The 22,849-nt window shown below is 44.1% G+C and overlaps 1 protein-coding gene and 1 pseudogene across 1 annotated transcript in view; one reads left to right on the top strand and one right to left on the bottom strand.

Annotated features, from left to right (window-relative positions):
* Positions 1–22,849, top strand: part of PTS (6-pyruvoyltetrahydropterin synthase) — a 681,414-nt gene that overhangs the window by 158,025 nt on the left and 500,540 nt on the right. The window lies entirely within an intron of this gene.
* Positions 5,854–22,398, bottom strand: LOC147576970 (large ribosomal subunit protein uL14-like; annotated as a pseudogene).

The raw sequence follows: 22,849 nt of genomic DNA, 5'->3' as shown, positions 1-22,849 counted from the left end.
CACACAAGTTCAATGCTTCAGCATCCAGGACTAGGCACCCATCCCCCCTAGGATGACTTTTGAGCTGCTTAGGCTGCCAGTAGGTGATGGACCTATGGCCTCTGGTCTCTCTACTCCCATGAGGATCTAAACCTCTTTTGGCCCAGGGTGATCAGGGAAGAGCTGCTGCCCCAAGCCTTGAATACAGAGCATGGAGCAAGATATGGATAAGCTTGGGATGGGAAGGGGCTTGATTTGGGTCCCCTCTACCCCCCTTGTCTGCCGCTGCCGACTCCCCTTTCAGAACCTTCCTCCCCACAAAAGTCTGTTTTGTGCTGGTCACAGGGGGTGGGGGTGGAGGGTGTCACCAAGGGGAATGTTCATAATAGAAACTGATGCCTTAGTCGTTTTGTCAAACCAGATTTCAAATGAAAATACCCTTTAAAATCCCCAACAAATATGTATCACCTCTGTGTGACCCTCATCCCTTCCTTAGCCTGGACTTCATCCAGATGTCCCCTCCATCCTGACCCCTTGCCTTTGGGGTGAGGCTTAGGGCATGGGGAGGCTGGAAGAGAGAGTCATGGGTGGGTTGAAAGCTCAAGAGTGGGATGCAAGGGTCTAAGACTAAGACTAGTCACAGTTTACTCATGTTGTCTAAGCTTGTTTTTTTTATTGAGGTATAATTGACATATAACATTGTATTAATTTCAGGTGTACAACATAATGATCTGACATTTGTGTATATTGTTGGCTTAATGATTTACAGCACTCTTGCTCTCAAAAGTATCCTAATTTGGATGAGTTACATGATCACACACTTTACTTGCCATTGATTTGCATAACTTGTTTTCATAGTATCTCAAGAGGTCTCTATTTAAAAGGTTGCTTCGGAATACCTCACAGAGCCCAGCTCAGGTAGGGAGGATGGAAGCTGGAGTACAAATGACCTCAAGACAGCCCTGGAGACCACACCTGGCTTTCTAGGAGCTTTCTGTCCATTTTCACGGGAAAGTACTAAAGAACCCTCTCCAACTGTCAAGCCTGCTGGTTAGTCAGCTGGTGCCAGAGAATGTAGGTTGGCCGTGGGCTATTTGGGGGAGTCTCCTAAAGCCCTGAGGTTCCCCAGGCAGCCAGAAGCTATCTGAGGGCTCTTGGGCCTGTCCTGGCAGCAGACTGCATGTGAGTGCAGGCAGCTGGGGCTCTTGGGAGCTGGGGTTGTGACCTCCGTGGGACACCGGCCCAGCTGGGGCCACCCAGGAGTGCAGCTCTGGGTTTGCTCAGAGAAGACGGTTTTTCTTCAGTAACTCACAGCTCTGTTGCAGCAGGACTGACAGCTCTACCATATTAATAGGAAACAAACACATTGTTTTGTTGTCTTTGATTTCCGTGTTAGGCTAGTGTCTTTGAGGGCTGTTTAAAATTTAATAAGTGAGAATAAAATAAGAAAAAAAAATTTCTTTGGGGCATCTGGCTGCATCAGACTTGTTAATTCTGGCTCTGCATTTCCAGCAACATATATTTGACCCAGCAGGTATGGCGTGTGCCTGCCCTTGTTCCTCCAGGGCTCAGGGCTGGCTTGACCCTCTATGCCGGGAACAGACCCACCCTTGGGAATAAACACAGTTGTGGCTCAGGAGACAATACCTGCTTTTGCCACCCCTCAACCCCTGGCAGTGAGCAGAAGCCCAGATGGGGAATGACTTCACTGATATCCAACTGATATCAGAGCCTCCCACAGAATGGATTCAGGACTGGGGCACCCCTTACATGTGGAAGTGGTGGGATGTCCCCAGAGAGGAGGGATGCTGGATAGTGAGGGCTTCCAGAAGAGAGGGCTGGGGGAGTGAGGGTACAGTTAAGGAAACCTCTTCCAGGTTTGTATCTTACACCCCCCTTATCCCAGATGATCTAAGGGGCAAATTAGCCAGACAGTCCCCTCCCCTTATCCTCTGATGCTACCAGGAAACTTTCTGGAGGCCTTCATTAAAGGAGAGCTTGATTCTGTTGGAACAGAGGCTATGCTTTGGTTCTATGAAGATGGCCATAGGGGTCCTCCAGGTGAGAGGCAACACTTCTCTGTATCGGGTGACCAGACAGCACCCTTCCTGTGTGGATGAAGAGGAATGGTGTGTTCAAGGCCAACTCCTTGGATACCCTCCCCACAGGGATGTCTTCAGAGGATGCAAACACACCCAAGAAGCAAAGAAAAGAACCTTCTCCATGTCCCTGAAAGGACACTTAGAGAAGTCTCAGTTTCTTTGAGGAGGATGTCTCTAGCAACTTGTGCATGTGTCAGAATAGGGCCATGTTAGACATCTGCAGGTGTCAACCTAAAAAACAAAACAGTCGGTTATTTTATTGGCAAAAGAAGCTTATTCAGGAACAGCCATGAAATTGCAATTCAGGACAAGCGAACTATGGAAAAACCATTGACAAGTCTGAAGAGACAAAGGGAAGGCCAGCTTTTATTAGGTTTGAGGAGGGTTATTTTGCACAAAAATTTATTGGAGAAAAACAAAAGTTTGAGGGCATTTTTAAAAAAAAAGTTTATTTATTTATTTTGAGAGAGACAGTGCAAGTCGGAGAGGGACAGAAAGAGAGAATCCCAAGCAGGCTCCATGCTGTCAGTGCAGAGGCGGTCGCAGGGCTGGAACCCATACACCATGAGGTCATGACCTGAGCTGAAATCAAGAGTTAGATCTTAACCAATGGAATGCCCTGGGGCACCCCTGAGGAGGGTTGTTTTGAGCAAAAGTTCATTGGAGAACAAGAGTTTGTGGGTGTGGCAGTTTGTGTTTTGCTGCAAGTGGTGGTTTGTGAGTTGTTACTAGAGCAGGGAGTGATCATCCTTCTTCCGTGTTGGTTTTGGAGGCTGTATGTAACCAGTGGTGTGTGAGTGCTCCCCCTTCAGGGCTTGCTGACTCCATTTTAAATGAGATTTCTTTTCCTCATTTTCACCGGACCCAGTGCTATTGGAATGAAAGAGGCCAGATCAGAGCTTGGCCCAGCCCAGTGTCTCCACGTGGGCTGCACACACAGGTGCATAAATCCTCTGTGTCTGGACAGATTGGTGGTCTCACCACATTGCATAGCAGCTGCCCCAGAGCCCCGCACAGCATATTTCCGGCAAGGAGTCAAGTCTTCCCGGCAGCCTTATAATTTAAAAACAAATTGATAGGCTATAATTGCAAATGTCTGGATTGTTTGGCCCTGACAGGAATCATCTGAAAGGCAAACAGTCTGGTCCAGCTGGAGGAGGTTGTTTCCTGACAAATGCACTCTGCTAATATGAGGATACCTTTGCATCCTCAGTCCTTGCCCATTTTACGGCAGGATGTAAATTCTGCATAGGGGATTTTTTTTTTTTTTTTTTTATGATTCTTTTTATTGATGCTTGAATTCTGAATTTCATTTCTCCCTAGAGAGGCACTGGAATCATCTAGCCATCCTCCTCGTCAAAGTTATGGGCAATTTGACCTGCCATTTAGCCATTTCCTGGAGCCGGTTGAGTAGTTCTTTGGGCCATTTCTGCCTTGAAGACAACACAGGGCATGTTATTGCCCATGCATATGAGGACCCCAGACCGCTGGCTGGCTAAGACTAGTTGCCCTTGCAAATGTTAATTCCCGTCCACCGACTGCTGAAGGTTTTACCAAGCTCATGGACCCTGAGCAGGGGCAGGGGATCTCTTCCCCTAAGTGACCGATTTAGTTGCAAACAGCAAGGGGTTGAATAGGCAAACAAGGGAGAGAACCAACCACAAAGGATATCATGTGACAGAAATTTCCAGAAGTCCGAGTAGGTTCCTCGGATCTCTCCTGAGTCTATATTGATAGGAGAAATGTGAGCCGACCCATACTACCCGTGTAGTATCCTTCTATAATATTGTGATTTATAAGAAATACCTATTTGGTCTTCGCTCTGTTTCTGGCCCAGAGCTCCTGAAACCCTTGGAATTTCCTAAGTGGTAAGAGAAATGGAGGCAAAAGGAGTCTTGTTATTCCTAACAAGCCCCTTTCAACCACACCTGAGTTTACGTTAAGGAGGTGATTTTTGCAAAGCCTCTAGATAACCCAAAGTGGAAACTAGTTATAAGGGGAACCAGCTAGGCGATTAGTAGGTTGGAACTTTCAGCTTCCCCCTCCCGGGAGAAGTGGGAGGGGCTAGAAGTAGGCTCCATTGCTATTGGTCAATGATGAAATCAATCTTCCCCAGATACTGAGGGCTTTATAAAAGCCTAGGAGAGCTTCCGGTTGGCGAATGTGGAGGTCCCGGCGGAGGGTGAGGAAGCTGCTCTTCCCACGTGGGGTACCCAAGGTCTCTTCCATCTGGCTGTTCCCGTTTTAGTAGTTGCCCCCTGCCACCGTTACTGGCAGTTTGGCTTTCCACAGCTTCAGTTACTTGGGGTTTACCCAGGAGGTCCCGAAGCCGGACTTCCTCCTCCTGACCAGTTGTCAGCAGGTCCCTGGTGGCCTAACCCCGCCTCACGGTGTCCACGCCATTCACCTCGCGTCATCCTGCCCGTAGGCGGTCTACGCGCGGTTACCTCACGGGAAGAATGGGGAGTTCTTCACCGCAAGGTATTCTGGGAGAGAAGCACCACATACTTAACTTTTATTACAGCGTGTTGTTTAATTGTATTTTATTACTTGTCATTGCTGTTAATCTGCTCTGCCTAATTTACGTGAAACTTTATCATAAGTGAGTATATATGGAAGAAACCATGTATATCGGGTTCAGTTCTCTCCTCAGGCATCCTTTGCGGGTTCTGGAACGAATCCCTCGTGATTGGTGGGGGGTGGGGAGCAATGCATAGCCTCTCCTAGTGATAATAAACTGGGAATACCCTGGTAGCCTGGTCCGCAACTTGCTCGCCTGAGTTCTGCGAGCCACTTCAGATGAGGCGAATGGAGGCCGAGGGGGGAGCCTCTGATGTGGAGCTCTCTGGTCGGAAGTACAGGTGACAGCTGGGTGCCTGGGTGGCTCAGTTGGTCGAGAGTCGCACTTTGGCTCAGATCACGATCTCAGGGTTGGTGAGTTCCAGCCTCGCCGTCAGGCTCTGTGTTGACAGTGCGGAGCCTGGAGCCTGCGTCTCCCTCTCTGCGCCACGCCCGCTTGCACTCTCTCTCTTAAAAATAAACGTTAAAAACCACACGTGGCAAGAGTTGGCATCTTAAAGGGGGAATGAGGGCTGTCTCGTGGGACTGAGCCCTTAATCTGCCGAGTCTGCCACGCTCTCCAGGTGGATAGCCTTAGAACTGGGTTAAATTATAGGACACAACTGGGTTAAATTATAGGACACCTAGCTGGTGGTGGAGAATTGCTGGGGGAACCCCACACTTCCGGTGGCCAGAAATCCTGAGAGTGTGAAAGTCCAGGAGAGAAACCGGTTTTCCACGCTAGCTTCTAACTGTGTTCGTTTGCCAAGCATTCCTGCAGTGCCCGTAGTGTGATCGGCGCTGGAGATGGAGAGGAGGCTTTCCCCCCCATCCCCCCTGGGGTAGTGGTGAAACAGACCTGTTGCTGGATCATTTCAGTCCTTGTGGTTATGCGCTCCGATGTAGGCATAGCTCAGCATTTTGGGGGGGGGGGGGAGGGTTAGTCTTATCAGGGGATGTTTACCGAATTTCTACCATGCAACAGGTATTCTGCTCACTGCATTCCTCCAAGAGTCACGTGTGATACAACCACCTTATATGGCAGATTTTATTCTGCCCATTTTTCAGAAAACAGAGCCAGAAATTAGGCTAAATAACTGGCTTAGCCACAGAGGTAGTAAGAGGCAGAGCTGGGATTCAAAGCCAGCCCTGTGTTCTCTCCTTTTTCGAGCTAATAATTTTTAATTTTTTTTTAAACAAAGGCACCAAGGAATCATGCAGTGCTGGCAGCATTGGATGCAGTCCTGGGCCACAATCTGCAAACTCCTTTGCAACTGGTCCTGTGATAGGAGAACCTTTTTTTTTTTTTTCCTGCCGGTATTGTTTACTATGAGCCCCATCACCTTCAAAATAGAGAAACATGCCATCTTTTTCCAGTATGACTTTCGTTGTCGAATTACCACTGCTGGATGTACCTTCTTTCTGAGCTCTGGTTTGCCTTTCTTCACCGTGGCCATCACCGTGTCACCCACATCAGCAGTAGGAAGTCTGTTCAGTGGTCCCTTCGTCCCCTTCACAGAGATGATAGACAGATTTTCGACTCCTGTGTTGTCAGCACACTTGATCATGGCTGCTATGAGAAGACCCAGGGAAATCTCGAAGGTCAAACCTGAGCACCCACCGCATCCTTGCTTCAACGTCTTGAAAGCCAGAAAGGCACGGAAAGCCAGCCCTGTGCACTTAACTACCATGCTGCCTTTCCCACCGCCTTGGCCTGCGAGGGTTTAGAGAAGGCTTTAGGATCCCCCAAGGAGAGCCTTGAAGGCAGGGTAGGACACCCCTGTATTGGTCAGCATAAGTTTGTCTGAGGGATATCTGCTTTGGAGGGGTGGGTTTGAACCAGACTTGTGCCCCCGCAGCTGCTGTCCACGTCTTCCATGCCAGTCTTCCTGGCTCTTGCATTTAGACAGGCCAGAGGCCCCAATGGGAAGCTGCAAATCGGTGGCAATTGAATTGCGGAGTTGTGCTGAGATTGGAAGCAGCTGGAGACAAGGAGAAAACCGAGAGGGTCTTTGAGCTTGATCTAAATATAGCTTTGCCGATGTGCTTAATTCTTTTCCCCCTCAACGTTTCATTGTTGATTTTGAAGGAACTCAGCTCCCCGGAGGAAATGTTTAAGGCTGGAGAAATAGAGTTTTTCTTCAGTTTGGCTTTTGCGTAAATAAGAGGAACACGAAGCACAAATGTTACACTGGTTCTTATTGATTTAAGTCCTAACAAGTTAAACAGTTTTACAGTTGGCCAGCTTAGTGCCTTCTCATGGCAGCTCTGAAGCTAATTGTGGGGAAGGCCATGTGGGAGGTGACGAGACTTAATGCCTTGGGTCCTGGTTCCCCGTGACTCTCCTGTGTCTTTGTGTCCTCTTACCTTTTTCTGATTCTTTGTAATGCTGTCTCTTTGTCTTCATCGATGTCTGTTCTTTCATTCTCTTTTAAATCTCCACAAGTTTTTGCCTCTTGTTCTGTTTTCACTTGGGATGCTACAATAAATAGAGCAGACACAGACCCAGACCTCAAGAAATTTACAATATGCTCTTTCCATATTGTTCAGTATCTGTCAGTGGCTGGGTGCAGCTGGTGGCTGTCATAGCTGCTTTTGTCGCTGTCACCCTGAGGATTTGAGAAGGAAAGAGAAACTGCTTTTTGTGACCTATGTCCTCAAGAACACATAGCTCACATAGCTGTCTGTGAATCTTCATAGATACTTCATGCTAGGCCAGGGCTTCTCAGTTGGAAGTCTGTGCATGAGCTCAGGGGGATCAGGGAACCTCTGAAATAGTAAGCAGGTTTCTAAATATGTGTCCATGTGCATCTTTGGGGTGGGGAGAGTTTCACAACTTTAATTGTATTCTCAAGATCATGAGCCAGATAATGTCAAGGACAGCCACCCTACCAGTGAGGCCCCTGGGTGGGGAGCCCCGTCACTTAGTCAGAATTTTTTCGGCTCTTAACAAGGGTTCTTAGTAGTTCTCTCATTCAGGAGCCTTATTTACCTTCTCAGGTTATCACTGAAGAAATAAACCAGTAGCCAAATTTGACCTTTCTATCTTAAAACAATCATGTCCTTTGTATTTAGTCTTATTTGTGGGTTGATTTGCAACTGAAATACTAAATTATTGAACTTTGTTATGTGCTTGAAAGAGCAGAATACTTTGATTCTATGAGAAGGATGGAGTTTCTATTGCTTTATTTTTTGCTGTATTCTGAAAATGAATGTATATATACGAATGCTCTGTTCAGTCACCTGTGTCTTTCCATATACCACATACTGGATACACTCTGGAGATTTGATGATAAAGACAAACAACACCCTTGTCCTCAAGGAACTTACTATTGGCAATCTGGAAAGACAAACCTGGAAAAAATACAAAGAGTGTAAGAGCAGGGACAGCTCTGAGGCTAATGAAGACCACATGGTTTGTGGGTGGCAGTGGTCCTAGAAGGGTTGCTGGAGCAAGTAGCCTCCAAGCTGAGCTGAAAGAGTGGGAGCCAGCAAGATGAAGGAAGATGTGGTAAAGGGAATGGCATACTTAAGGATCTGAGAATGAAAGAGGAGCAAAGCTTACCATGGAAAGTGAGAGATTAATATGTCTGAAACGCAGAAAGAGAATGAATTGAAGAATGGTTTCTATGGCAACGCACTTCAGTTTTTGACAGCACTGAACCATAAAGTCCTTCCTGACCATTAACCTTTTCACATAAAGACTTTGGATGCTCCTTGGTAGACAAAAATCTTCATGAGATTAAGACAGCCAAGAATTTCCTCTTTCCATTTATTTAATCTGAGCAGAACTTTTAAACAATTTTTTGCCCTGCTGTACCCTTGCCATGCCCACCACCTGACGTGTTGTCCTTAACCCCATCCACTCAATTGTAAGGTTACATATATGTTTACCTCCCCCATCAGACTGTGTGCTGTCAAGGGCAGGGATGTGACTAATTCTGTAGAGTGTTTGGTGCAGAGCCTAGCACACAGCAGGTGCTCAATTAGTGTTTTGTGGCTGACCAGTGAATGGATGAATGGCTTAGATGCTAGTCAGAGATAAGTCTTAGTAATAAAAATCAGGATGGAATAGAGACCAGCAGGAAAGCTGGACAAGTCACAGCAGGAGGTGTCAGTGTCACCCTAGGAAATGGAAGTTCTTTCTATTTATCCATGGATTTCATGGATGTTCTTCTTACATTTCTCAGCATATATTTTTCTCCTCCAGGAACTACTGTTCGCTCAGTTATACAATACACTAATTTAACATCCTGAAAATGGCTTCCCAATGACCATTGGGAATGACCTCTAAATTAGATTTTAGAGGTCTTGGAAAATTTGCATTACCAACTAACAAAACAGTCCAGTGTGTCAGAACAGCAAAGCCAAAATGTGAAACTGGAAAATTGCCTTGAAGAGCAGGCCTTTACTCTCTGTTCTGTGTTTCTGTTATTCTGTGACTTCTTGCTGTTTTGACTCAAGTTGTCTTTTATTTGTGATGATTCTACTGTGGTAGATAGCCTTTAAGATGACTCCCAGTGATTCCTATATTTTGGTCTTCATGTTCTTGTGTAATCTTCCCCCCCCACCTCCCCCCCCGAGTGTAGACCAAACTTATGGTCTCACAACTAACCAATAGAATATGGGAAAATTGATGACATTAGATTAGGTTATTAAAAAGACTGATTCTACCCTGGGCTTCCCTCTCTCACTGTTACTCATGTCTTCTGGGGAAAGCCAAGTGCTGTGTTGTGAGCTGCTCTATGGAGAGGCAGAGAACCAAGGAAAGCCCCTAAGCAACAGCAAGCAAAGAACTACAGTCCATGAGGAGCTGAATCCTGCCAACAGCATGTGTGAGGGCTTGGAGGTGGGTCCTCCCCCAGTTATATTTTCAGTTAAGACTGTAGTTGCACCTGGCTCCTTGATTGCAGCCTGTGACAGACCTTGATACAGAGGCACCCAGCTGAGCCACATCTGGATTCTAGACCCATAGGGAAGGTGAGATAATAAAAGTTTCAAGCTTATAAGTTTGGAATAATGTATAAGTGAGCAATAGATACCCCATGTAGGTTTTGGTACCATTAGTGGGGTGATACTGTAATAAATACCTAAAAATATGGAGTGGCTACCAACCTGGCCAGTGGATGAAGCCTGGGAAGATTTTTGGTGTGCTTACTAGAGAAAACCTAAGGTAAGTTGATCAGATAATAGAAAACTGAACTTTGATGCTGCTAGTGAGGTCTCAAAGGGAAGTGAGAAACCTATTGTGGGAACTAGAGAGAGAGAGAGAGAGAGAGATCAATCTTTGATGTCATGGCAGAAACTTAACCTTCTTGCCTGATCTGATACAGAAGTGGAAGATGAATCTAATGAACTGGATGATTAAGCTAAGGAGGTTTCCAAGCAAAATGTTGAAGGTGCTACTGCCTGGTTTCTTCTTGTTGCTTATAATAAAATGCAGGAGGAATGCATATTATTTTAGACTCTTCAGTAGAGTCTAAAAGTCAGTAAAGTAGCATTCCAAGCATGTTATTTAGGGACATAACTTGCAGCGATAGGTAACTAATGCTATTATTATCTGCAGCTGGAAGAATGTCCATCTCCAACCATATTAAGGTCAGACAGAATCTCTATAACCAACAACCTAGGAAGTTGGTAGGGAGATTAGGTAAAAGTTAATATACTGAATGTTGTCGTCCTAAGATATTTCTGGGAAATCTGACTAGTCCAGAAAGAAAGACCTAAAGAGGCTGACATCAGGAGTTCTGCTAGGAGAGTATAGACCTATCCTTTCTTTACCAGCTGTGTAACCAAGGTTGACAGGCCCAAGCCATACACACAGAGCTTTTAATCTGTTAGCATGCCATTCTGAAATGTGAACAGACACACAGATATTTGAGGAAAGCATCTAATATGAAAGACATAAACCAAAACCATCAAAGGCAAATTTAAGGAAATGGACACCGTGGAGGAAGGAAAAAACGTAAAGTCTGTCAAATGCCCAGAGATAAGATAGGATGCCACAAAGAAGGAAAAGATCACAATCAGCTCTTGCAAATTTAAAATTTGGTAGCAGAAACAAAAAAATCATTAGTAGTGTATAAGAACTGTATGATTGATGATGACAGGGATTTTTTTTTCCACAGCAGTATTTCCAGCGACTTGAACATTGCTTTGTACATAGACACTTAGCAAAAATTTGAGAGAATTAATGAGGGTTGAGGAAGTTGGATAAATCTCTCTGTAGTGGAGCAGGAAGCTAGGAAAGCAAAGTAAAGCAGAAGACTTCTGGGAGTCTAACGTCTGAATAATGGATACTCTAGAAGGAATGAATCAGATGGGAAAAAATAATCACCTGCAAAAAACTCAATAAAAATTCCTCAGAATGAATGATCTGTATTTCCGGAATCAGCACAGTGGATGAAAGTAGAGCTTCACTAAGGTCCGTTATTGTAAAATTTCAGAACATCAAGGACAACCACACTGAAAGCTAAAAGAGAGTGGAGAAATAGTTTCAAAATTTGAGAGTAAAATAATTTTCAATCAAGAATTCTATACTCAATCAGTTAAATATAATGGTAGGACTAAGGATATTTTTAGATATTCAAGACCTCAAAAAATTTGTTTCCTATATACATCCTTTCTTTTCCTATGAAGCCACTAAAGGGTGTGCTTACCAAGACAGGGAAGTAACCCAAGAAAAACAAAGACCCGGGATCTAAGAAATGGGCTCCAACCCAAGACTGAGGGGAAGGAAATACTCAGCATACTGGTGGTGAAAGGGACGGTCCAAGATGACAACTGTGCAGCAGGCCAGAAGGCTCCAGAGAGATTGCATCTTTGGATGGAAGAAAATGACAGAACACCTAAGGTGGCTGAATGTATCTAGGGGATATACACAACTGGGGAAGACTTGGGGGGTGAACTAGTGATAGGTACCTAGAGAACCCACATGACCATTAAGAACAGGGTAAACAGTGTTGTGCAGGAATGGAAGAGCAATAATGGTATACAAATGGCGAGGCTATGAAGAGCATTTGTATTCATGACAGTAATGTAGATACTAAATATTGACCCAGGAAAGTGTACTTCTATCTGTAAGGAGGAGAGTGTGGACGGGGAGGTGGAAACGTGTGCACCTATGTGGCGGGTTCTGGAGGAGGGTGAGGAGTTAAATCTTCATCTTTCAGGTGAGTCAGTATAGTCTAAAAGTCAATAAAGTAGCATTCCAAGCATGTTATTTAGGGACATAGAAATAAATTCAAAAGAAAGTCAGGTAAGAGTTGAAAGTGATTGCCTCCAGGGAGTGGGAAATGAAACTGAGATTGTGGTGGAGAGACATGCTGTTTTTTAATAATAAGCCTTATAGAACTATTTCCTCCTTAAACTATGTGTGTGTAATTCTTTGATAAAAAGATAAATTTAATTAATGAAAGTAGTCAGGTGGTATCAAAAGCATAGGACCAATTTATAAATATCAGAGCACAGATTTAGGATGGAAAATGAAAGTACCAAAAAGCTATGAAGGTAATGAGATGCTTTTCTTCCATTCTCCATGAAATAGATTTTTACTGCCTCAACTGAGAAAATGATACTGGATGCTAGTGAGTTTATAAAAGAACTTATAAAAGTGAACTATCTGTTGTGTTAAAGAAGCATCTTTGACTTGAGCAAAGTATGGAAGACTCTGTAGGACCAAAGACCGCAGGTCAAGGTTGGGTATTTGCAAAATGCTTTTAAGGAGGACTATAAAATTTTCAAAGAACCTTTCAGAATGAATCTTAGGATGCAGAACCAATTTGATATGTTTATTTATTAAGCACCTAATGCATGCCAAACTCTTGTCAAGAACTTTGACATAACCATGTTACCTATATTCACATCAACATTTAGAGGAGGATATCAAACCCTCAGTATATAAGTGAAGAATTGGAGGCTTAGAGGAACTTGCTTGTACCACTTCACTAGACTAATAGATGGTACCAATTGGATTTAAGCCTGGGTTTGTCTGAGTCCAAGGCTAGGTCTGGGGAAAAAGAGGCAGAGGTTCTTTACTGTGACATCTGGGTATGTGTGTGGTGCCTGATTCTAGTCCTGTGGATTTAACAAAGTCTAGGGTATCATCTCCTGCCTCCAACATCATGAGTGGCCATGGGTACAGACAAAGGAATAATGGATCAGGGTGGGAGGAGATGGGGCTCTAGAGTCTGGGCTCTACCCCTAAGTTGCTGGGTGACCTAGGACAACTTCCTTCATTTCTCTCCGCCTCTAGTCCTTCATGTTTAAAATGAAGAGGAAGAACCATATGATCTTAGTTTTTTCCTTTTTGAATATTAGGTGATTCTGTACTTCATCCCTGATACATAAGAAATGTGACAGTGACCTAAAGAGGTTCAAGGCAGCAGGCACTAGCTTCTGAACCTTCTTCAATGCTGCCTGGGGTTTGATGCATTTGGCACATCTCGATAGAGGCAGGCAAAGATTAGGGCAGAACAGCAGTAGGTGGTTTCCTGCTACCATCCTGCTTCTCTGGCATTCCATTTGTTGGTTCAGCTGTTGTCAGTGGGGGTGCCTGATTGTTGTGGCAGAAAGACCATGGGTTTTGCATTGGAAGAATTGGGTTTAGTGTCCTGGATCAGTCACTTGATTCATTTTCTTTGATTCAGGGAACATGTGTCAGGCTTTTACTGTGTGTCAGGTACTGCTGGAGGGTGTGGAGATGAAGAAGGTATGAACTGTGCCCCCTGGAAGCTCCTAGGGTAGTATTGGGGAGAGGTTTGTAAACAAATGACTATAAATGTTCAGTGTGTCTGTGAAACGAACCTCTGCAGGCCTTTGGACAGAAGGAGGTGGTCAGAAAAGGTCCTTGAGGAGGTGTGAATTACTCTTGACAGAAGGGAGTGACGGTGGCATAGAGTGGCAGAAAGAGCTTTTGAGGCAGGGGGAACAACATGAGCAAAGACAAGAGGGTATGAAGTAACAGGTCCTGTTCAGAAAACCACCGTGGAAAAAGTGGGTCTCTGCTGCGTAACTGTGGAGGGTCATCTTCCTGGGAGAGAGAAATTCAGGTGTCATTAAGGCTAGGTGATGGCGTGCTTTAAGAGAAGGTGAAGAACTTAGTGGATATACTTTTAGAGTGGAATGAGGGTTCCATCTGTATATAGGTGATGACCCTTTATTCCTTAGAAAGCTGAAAAAAACCCACAGTGTTTGGTGCTAGAATATTATTTGGGGTTAAACCTTGTCACAATACCTTTACTTCTCTCCACCTTGTATCACTTCTCTGCTCCAGAATGTGGATCTCAGCCCTCCAAGGTGGTGTGGCCAAAGTCTCGTGAGGGTGGTACTCTAATATCAAAGAAAGGAATGGTGTGCTCAATGACTTGAAGGCCTGGAGACTCCTGCTAGACCCTGGTTTTGATGCATCAATTATCTCCTTACTCCAGTTAAAATCACTGGCTTCTAGGGGAAGTTTCTGGGGATGGCCAAGAGGCAGCATTTTCCATTTTAGGCCTCTGTTCAATGCAGAGGTAATTGGTGAAGTTTAACATTGCTGTGGGGCTCCCACAAACTGCTGCCAGTTTACAAATGTTTATGCAGGTATTACACTCCGGTATGGTATTCCAGGTAGCATCTCTTCTGATGAATAGTTTAAATACCACTCATTCTCAAACGTGTCTCTTTCTTATACCTTCTCTCTATTCCCCCTGATGGTTGTCCTTGTGTCTTACAATGTTTGCAAGAGAGAGAGACTCATTCCAGCCTTCTCTAGTAAAGGGGATTTTATTCTAAGACTATAAACTAGAATAGAACCTGGAGATCTTTCTAGAACAGAAGCTTTTCTAGTGATTAGTGTTGATTATCAACTTACTCATGGGCTACTGTCTTTCTCTTCTTACTACCCATAGATTCCCGTCCCTACTTTGTATCTTTACCTCAAAGCTGTTGCTTGCTGAGACACTTAATGGCTCTGTTTTACCTTATGGTACTTTTCCACCTTGAGCTCCCACAGCTAACTGGCCCATTCTGTCAGTATTCCTAGGTTGAAATTGTGACAGATGGAATGTGATTGGTCCAGTTCATCAGTTTATACCAGGATCACTGGTTATGCTCACTTCTATCCCATCACCTCTGGTCATGAGGGGCTTTGGCTCTTATAACCAAACATCACCATCTGTGTTACAGTGAACTGTGGTGGACAGGTTCTATGTTTGATATCTCCAGTGCAGACAGTCTTTCCTTGAGACAGGAATGTACAAGAACTGCAGTGTCCTTCCAGCCAGAGGACTGATTAAACATCCTTAAAAAAATAAATCAAGACCCACTGGTAGAACTGTAGATAATGGCTTTTGTATTTATCTTGTTTTGGAACATTGGCTCTAGGTTATACTTCTAAATTTTTTAAAGTTTATTTTGAGAGAGACAGAGTGAGCTCTAGTAGGGGAGAGGGGAGAGAATCCCAAGAAAGTTCAGTGCTGTCAATGCAGAGCCTGATGCAGGGCTTGAACTCAAAAACTGTGAGATCAGGACTTGAGCCAATACCAAGAGTCGACTACTTAACCGACTGAGCCACTCAGGCATCCCAGCTCTAGATTATACTTTTGGTTCTAATAATCTCCCAAGTAGTAAGGAATAAAGTATCTTGAAAATCAAGTCAGGGGCGCCTGGGTGGCTCAGTCGGTTAAGCGGCCGACTTCGGCTCAAGTTATGATCTCGCGGTCTGTGAGTTCGAGCCCTGCGTCGGGCTCTGTGCTGACAGCTCAGAGCCTGGAGTCTGTTTCGGATTCTGTGTCTCCCTCTCCCTGACCCTCTCCCGTTCATGCTCTGTCTCTGTCTCAAAAATAAATAAACGTTAAAAGAAAAAAAATTAAAAAAAAAAGAAAAGAAAATCAAGTTAGTGACTGTCCTTTCCAAATATGTGCCTGAATTCTCAGAGATTGACTCTTTTGCTATAGGGCAACTGGCCCAACCTAGATCCTAAGTTCAGACTCAGAAATGGTCATGAGAAAGAAGTTTCTGCTAATTGAAGGAATCCATCAGTTGAATACCCTAAGATACAGAGGTAATTTCTAGCAAAGGTTTTTGTGGCATTAATTTGTTTTACTCTGACAACTTGATTAATCAGTTTTATTGTGACAACTTGTTTTGCTGCAATGCTGCCTAATCACGGAGCTGTCACCAAAATACTTTATGGCTTCCCTGTTTTCCATCACAAATCAAAAACTCCAGCGACAGCTCACCAACATAAGAAGCAGTGATAATTAAAATGCATTTCGACAGAATTAGGAGGCATTCAGTTGGGTGATGTTATTAGGAGAGATTGCACTTGGAGAGAAAGAACAATCAGACTGCATTCTTTCTAAGTAATTACGCAGCTTCCCTGGCGAATCCCAAATGCCACACCTGTGTAAAAGTTCAGGGGGCAAGCTGAGAGTATTGTAGTCACCTCTGCTGGGTGCGTTGGGTTTTTCCTGGTGGATCTGAGAAAAGCAGAGCCTCTCCTCCTCTCTGATCATCAAGAGCCAGAGCCATTAGGATTCCACCAACAGCAGGAAATAGAGAAAACTTGTCAGGACTGGAGAGGGTACTGTAAGAAGAGCTCAGGAAACTCATTCCCACCTGTACAATGGGTGCTGTGCAGGAAGCAATGGGAGGATGGTGGAGAAGAGTCGTGAGAAGGGTATGAGGATGTACATCTTCCAGAGGGGGCACAGCAATTGATCATTTTAAAGATCCCAGAAAATTAATTTTCTGCCTTTTGCTTATACCTACAGCAGAGGTGGTGACATGATGCACTGAAAGCATGGTCCCTCAGCAATCTGAAATCCACCAGACTATTAATATTTATAAAACACAAAACAGCATAGTGCTTACTTGTTCTCAAGCATTGACAGCATGCTGGGTACTACATAAGCACCCCTGTATACATTATATCGTTAATCATCATGCTAGCTATATAATAGGCATTATGAGCTCCACTTTCCGGGGAAGGAAACTGAGGTTCAGGGAGGTTACAGAACTTGTTCAAAGCCTTGAAGCAAGTGTCAAAATTCAAATGCAGATCTGACTCCCAAGCTTGTTTTCATTGGGCTTCCTCACATCTCCCCTCACTGTCTCCTGGCCTGGGGCCGTCCCCTTGGCAGCCTGATTGCCTTCTCACAGGGAATGGCACTGCCTGCATGGTATTGTCTGCCATCTGTTAAGAGGCAGGTGGGGAGGCTTCCTGACTCACGTGCAGTCGGGTGGGTGCAGCAGGTCCAGCCATATGAGCAGAAGTGCAGAGGGCAGGGGAGCCCTGCTCTGTTACATCAGGCAGCCTGTCTCCTTTACCATTCTAAGTTATGAATGGGCGATGTGTGCTCTCCTGGGGAGGGTCCTGATTTGTAAGAGCTATGGAGATGAGTATTATGATAAGCAGGACATTTATGGCCCCAGATGCCACAGGGCACAAAAGTCAATATGTTACATGCTCATTTAGCACGCTTGACTCTAATGGAACAGGTTGGAAATAATTGGCTTTTTAAGAAATGCTGCATTTCATTTCATTTCAGTCAGAAGGCACATACCCGCTGGGTGGTTATAACTCCAGCCTTCACAACTGTACCTCATTCTGAGATTGGCAAGTGCGGGAAATAAGTATATGTGTAGGGGCAAGAGGGCAAAGAAGGTGTCCCTGTAAGAAAGATACAAAGATGGATATATTTTCAGGGTTGTGTAGGGTTGCTCAGTTCTTTGGTGGTTGGACATTTTCTAGCCAGTGGTATTTCCTCAGATACACAATTAATTATTTCTCTACTAGCTGAAGGTCTAGTGTTCCTGGCCTGAGATGGCTGGAAAGAATTTCCCTTCTCCTTTTTCACTGATTCCCAGTTGAAGTCAGTCTGTGAAGTGGTGAATGGCACAGTGCTTGAAAGTGTTAAGTTTTCGAATCAACAAAAGGAGGTCCTTTTGTCAGTCTAGCTGGTAAAGTGGAAACTACATTAGTTATTTCTGCAGGGAGAATTGGATGTGGGGAATTGGTGAAACCACAGAGGACTGAAAAAGCAACAGGGTAACATGGAGCATGAAGCAGCTGCCATCCTAGGCTTGGGGGACCTAAGGGACAAGATTGTTCTTAGAATCCAGAAGCTCTGGGAGGATCCCACATTGTTGGGACTCAGACTTTCGGAGGAAGGGATTCTGCCTGGATGGTGCCAATACACCAGGAGCTCAGAGCAGGCACCTTAGCCCTCCTCTGGATCTGGGGATCAGATCTCTGGGGAGGAGGCTCTGCCTGGGTAGTACTGGTACCTCTGAATGGTGCAAGGAGTCTGATTCTGGGAGGGTGGAAAGAAGCTGGAAATGAACCAAATCCTGCAATTACTGCTTTGGGGTGAGGCGGGTGGGATATGGCAGTGAAAGGGAGGGAGCACTCCTCTCTCCTCTAACCTAGAGTCCCTCTAGCTCCCCCTACTGGTAGAGCCTAACAAGGGCACCTGCTGGCAAAGCAGAGATGTGGTTTGCAGGTTCCCAGCCCCTCCATAGAGCACACTATGAGAGTGGGTATGAAACGGAGAGACAACAGCTTAATAACAAGTGCAACTGTCTGTACGAGACAGCATGGTGGCTAACAGCATGCATGCCAGAAACAAGTTTCTCAAATCTGATACGACCCTAACTTGTGTGTTTAATGTCACTGCCCATTGAGGGCAAAGAAAAGCATGCTGAGGTTTGCTGCCTTTGCTTAGATGGGGGTTCCATGTGGGCCCTCTTCTGATAAGATTCTCTATGCTTGGCTAAATACATGGATACTTTTATCTGACTGTGTTTTCTTCTTGATGATCTGGAGTCCTCAGAAGTTGTAGTTGGTGCCAGAAGTATGATTGGCACCAATCCACCCTCCCCCCGTGTTTAGATTTTTGGAGGAAGTGTCAGGAAAGTGAAGGAGAAAATGGGGTCCTGAAGGTGTTTTAATCAAGGCTATTGCATGTGAGCCACAGGGACCCCTTAAGATAGGGAGGCTGACTTCAAAGAGAAAATTGAAGAACTGGTGTTCTGTTATTACTTTAACATGTGTGAGTTAATCTTTGTTTTTATAGAAAAGTCTTTTGAGAACTACGACCTTGGCTTTCACTGTTCTGTGCAAGCCAAATGAGCTTTTTAAAATGGCTTTCAGAAGATAGAGTCTCAGAAATAATTCTCAACTTCACAAAGGTGACTTTTAAGTAGAATATTAAAAATACCAAATTGAAGTAGTCTCAAGATAGCTCAGCTAAGTGTTAGGTAAGTAATTTTGGCCATAATTTGGTTTAGAAAAAGCTGTCTGTTTTTGGAATAGAGCTAAGAGAAACAGGAGCAGGTGACCACGAGCCTGGATAATAATTATCAGTTCATCTCCAGGATTAGTGGTCTTGGGAAGATCTCATCCTTTCCCGCTTTATTTGGGTCACTTTAGAATCTTGACTGAGGCCATGGCTTCTGCAACTTCTGCACTTAGGATGAAAGTTTCTGCCGATTCATACCATGACCCACCTGGCTTAGCTGAAAAAGAGGCAAAGAGATAGATGGTGGAGGAAGCCGATGGAACATGGTGAAGAAACCATGTTCTCCAGCTTTTGAAAAAGAAGTGAGAAAAGGACAATTGTTGGCTTAGATAGAGGGTCTGTTCAGAAAGTTGATCTCCATGACAGAAGGCTGACTGAAGGTAGGGTAAATGTCAGCTTAGGTCATCATGCCTCTTTTCCTCTGAGAGGTTTGATGGCATCTAGTGGAAGTGAATGATAGTGTCCTTTGCTTAAGTGCATAAAACCAGTAACCGAGAAAATCTCTTCATTTAGAGAACTTGGATGTGCAAAAAAGGAAACTCGACTATTAGCCTCTAAAGAAGTAGTTTATCTTAAATAACTAAGTTTCTAGGGACCACATAAGTGGAGGTTTCCTCAAATAAAAAAAATGGTGGGCGGGGCACCTGGGTGGCTCAGTTGGTTAAGCATCTGACTCCATTTCGTCTCAGATCATGATCTTGCAGTTCTTGAGAGCGAGCCCCGCATTGGGCTCCCCACTGTCAGCACATAGCCTACTTGGGATTCTCTCTTTTCTCTCTGCCCCTCCCCCTGTTCATGCTTGCTCACTCTCTCTCTTAAAATAAATAAATAAACTTAAAAAAAACAAAGTGACTCAGCCCCATTCAGCTCAAAGGTAGTTTAATACCTGATCAATTGGATTTGGATTTGGCAAAACAGTCACACTTCTATATCTAGTTGGGTACTACCCATGGAGTTACCCTGAAGAACGTGACTACATTTCTTCTCTTTTCTAGTTGAGCAGTTAGCCCCAAAGGTGGACTTGTCATGGAAATCTTTTTTCCATGTAGGGATGTGGGTTTCTTGCTATAAAAACAAAAGGGCTAAGACCTATCTTGATTGTTAGTGAAGTCAACACCAGATGGTATGCAAACGTAACATGAACCTAATGTTCAGATGGAAGTGTGTTCGCCTTAAATGTCTTTGATTGTTTGAGTTGGTGGTTCTGGAGGAGCCCACGCAGTGTTGCACAGATCTTAAGGGGCCTCATGCAAATTGTTCCACTTGAACTTTGGGGGAAGCTATGGAAATCAGTTATTTTTTTAAAATAAAAAAAATTTTTAATGTAAAATTTATTGTCAAATTGGTTTCCATACAACACCCAGTGCTCATCCCAACAGGTGCCCTCCTCAATGCCCATCACCCACCCTCCCCTCCCGCCCACCCCCCATCAACCTTCAGTTTATTCTCAGTTTTTAAGAGTCTCTTTTGGTTTGCCTCCCTCCCTCTCTATAACTTTTTCCCCCTTTCCCCCTCCCCCATGGTCTTCTGTTAAGTTTCTCAGGATCCACATAAGAGTGAAAACATAGGGTATCTGTCTTTCTCTGTATGACCTATTTCACTTAGCATAAACACTCTCCAGTTCCATCCACGTTGCTACAAAGGGCCATATTTCATTCTTTCTCATTGCCAAGTAGTATTCCATTATGTATATAAACCACAATTTCTTTATCCATTCATCAGTCGATGGATATTTAGGCTCTTTCCATAATTTGGCTATTGTTGAAAGTGCTGCTATAAACATTGGGGTTTAAGTGCCCCTGTGCATTTGCACTCCTGTATCCCTTGGGTAAATTCCTAGCAGTGCTATTGCTGGGTCATAGGGTAGATCGATTTTTAATTTTTTGAGGAACCTCCACACTGTTTTCCAGAGCGTCTGCACCAGTTTGCATTCCCACCAACAGTGCAAGAGGGTTCCCATTTCTCCACTTCCTCTCCAGCATCTATAGTCTCCTGATTTGTTCATTTTAGCCCCTCTGACTGGCGTGAGGTGATACCTGAGTGTGGTTTTGATTTGTACTTCCCTGATGAGGAGTGATGTTGAGCATCTTTTCATGTGCCTGTTGGCCATCTGGATGTCTTCTTTAGAGAAGTGTCTATTCATGTCTTCTGCCCATTTCTTCACTGGATTATTTGTTTTTCGGGTGTGGAGTTTGGTGAGGTCTTTATAGATTTTGGGTACTAGCCCTTTGTCCGGTATGTCATTTGCAAATATCTTTTCCCATTCCATCGGTTGCCTTTTGGTTTGTTGATTGTTTCTTTTGCAGTGCAGAAGCTTTTTATCTTCATGAAGTCCCAATAGTTCATTTCTGCTTTTAATTTTCTTGCCTTTGGAGATGTGTCAAGTAAGAAATTGCTGTGGCTGAGGTCAGAGAGGTTTTTTCCAGCTTTCTCCTCTAGGGTTTTGATGGTTTCCTGTCTCACATTCAGGTCCTTCATCCATTTTGAGGTTTTTTTTATTTTTTATTCTTTATTTTTTTTAGAGAGGGAGAGTGAGTAGGGGAGAGGGGCAGAGGGGGTGGTAGAGAGAGAATCTGAAGCAGTCTTCACACTCAGTGCAGAGCCCAACACGGAGCTCAGTGCCACCACCCTGGGATCATGACCTGAGCCAAAATCCAGAGTTAAATGCTCAACCGACGTAGTAACCCAGTCGGTTACTATTTTAGTTTTTTTTGATAGGAGTTGGATTTTGAAAAGTTGGGCTGGCACAGGGTGAAAACAGTATCATTTTATCCAAAGGAAATTGTAGTTCAAAACTAATGCTCCTTAAGATAAAAATTAAACAGTGACTCTGGTAATACTGAAAATGAAGAATTAGAGAAGTGTTTTTTAATTTTTTAATAAAACTTATGAAGCTAATAGTGGCTGTATTCTGCCTTTCTTTGATACTGTTACTTCAGAGATATTGTTCAGGGACACTTGGCACAGCCTCAGCTTTGTCTCACAAGTTGAACTGTATCCTCAATGACAAGGAGTTTGATTCACTCTGAGATGCCAGGTATTTCAAGCCTTTGTATTTTCTGGAGGGAGGTTGGGATTGCTTTTTTTGCTTTTAGATAGTAGGTACTTGAGTGGTATCGATGAGAGGCGTGGCACATAAATCTGGACACTGTAGAACTAATTCCAGTACTGGAGCCAGAGGTCAAAAAGGAAATAAAACGAGAGCTTTAAAATTTGAAGGCAGGAGTATAATTTGGACACATGATTTGGTATATGAAAATATGGTCTACGGCCATACCACCCTGAACGCGCCCGATCTCGTCTGGTATATGAAAATATGGCATGGACATCAGGTTTAGAGCAAGAGACAAATAATTAGTAAGAGGCCAATTGAAAATATAGTGGTCCCCATCACCCACCCCTCCTTGTCCATGGTGTCTCTTTCTGTGGTTTCATTTACCTGCAGTTGGTGGTGGTCTGAAAGCAGATGACATGTCCCCCTTCTGACATAATTTCAGAAGACTGATAGTAGCCCAAGGCTACATCATAGTGCCCATGTCATTAACCTCACATCATCACGCTGGCATTTTATCCTCTGACATCCTCATAAAAGGAGGATGGGTAAGTACATACAGTACAATAAGAAATTTTGAGAAACCATGTTCACAAACTTTTATTATAGTTTATTATAATTGCTTTGTTGTTAATCCCTTACTGTGCATAATTTAGAAATTAAACTTTATCACAGGCATGTATGTATAGGACAAAACAGTGTACCTACAGGGTTTGATACTATGATTTCAGGCTTCCGCTGGGGGTTGTGGAAAGTACCCCTTGTGGATAAGGGGAGGATACTGTATCAACATGAGCTCCCACATTTTTGGAAAAATAATTTCTTTCCTGATGTCTTCAAACCATCTCATGTGCCTCTATGAAACAGTATAC

This window comes from Puma concolor, chromosome D1 (genome assembly GCF_028749965.1).
Source record: "Puma concolor isolate L17-30 chromosome D1, mPumCon1.1.hap2, whole genome shotgun sequence".
Taxonomy (NCBI): Eukaryota; Metazoa; Chordata; class Mammalia; order Carnivora; family Felidae; genus Puma; species Puma concolor.
The sequence above is the reverse complement of the archived record's forward strand: the minus strand, read 5'-3'. Positions and strand labels throughout refer to the sequence as shown.